Below are 1,076 nucleotides of genomic sequence, written 5' to 3' on the forward strand. Positions count from 1 at the left end.
AAAACCGTTTAGGTAATAAAAGGTGTAACATTATAAGAAGACCTGGCACATATCACAAAGGCTATGTTACCCTTAGGCTTCTGACAGAACTCTCTTAATAGTTCTTGTCTATTGATATGGTGCGCGTGGTTCTGTGGATAAGGGTTAGAACCTACACGTGCGTGTCAGAAAAGGGGGCGCACGTCATCAATCATGCGTCCTCCCAATACGGCGTGTCATACCTTTTTGAGTCGTTTCAACCCAAAACCACTTATCACGACCTTTCGTCAATAAAACGGTTCATTTTAATCCCTCCCTATAAATACCTCTTTCCCCCCAAATCAAAAACCTTTACCACTCTCCAAAATACTCAGGCGAACCTGCATCTTGTGATTTCTCAAAGCAAAAACCTGCAACCTAATACCATGTCTTCTTCATCTGCTTCAGCCCAATCAGTAAACGTGTCAAGCGACAATGAAGTGACCCAAGCTCAAGCTCTCACATCCCACGCACTGTTGTTTGTTCAAAACAAATACGAGAAAGTCGTCCTGGTCAAGAAGCCAAACAACTACTATTTTGCTCCTTCTTCTACAGGTTTTCCCGAATTCACTTTTCCTTTACTTGAAATCTTAAGAAACCACCCACTTTTCTTTGCCCTATCCACCACTAAGCCTACCCCTGAAACTTACTTAACCCAATTTCTCCTTAGTTCCTATATCACAACCCTTGATAATTCTAGGTTAACCATTGTTGGATACGCCTCACATCCTGTTAATAAATCCCTGGTTCCATTAGAACTAAATGTGGACATATTGAGAACTGCCCTGCATTTGCCCACCTTGGAGGACCTTAACTTGAATGCCTATGCTGCGACACCCACAGATGAGGAATTGATACAATTCCTGGAATTTCACTCATATGCGACCCCAATCACCAAGAGGACTCAATTTAGGCGCAAAGGACTGCTCCCTGTCTGGAACACCCTGTTTTCCATTATCAACAGCTGCTTGACAGGGAAGGTGGGCAGTCATGATCAAACCTCACATGCGATGATATCCATCGTTTATGGGATATACTTCAACCTTCCTATGGATTAC

The sequence above is a fragment of the Cynara cardunculus genome, assembly GCF_001531365.2.
Source record: "Cynara cardunculus var. scolymus isolate 2C chromosome LG 12, CcrdV1, whole genome shotgun sequence".
Taxonomy (NCBI): Eukaryota; Viridiplantae; Streptophyta; class Magnoliopsida; order Asterales; family Asteraceae; genus Cynara; species Cynara cardunculus.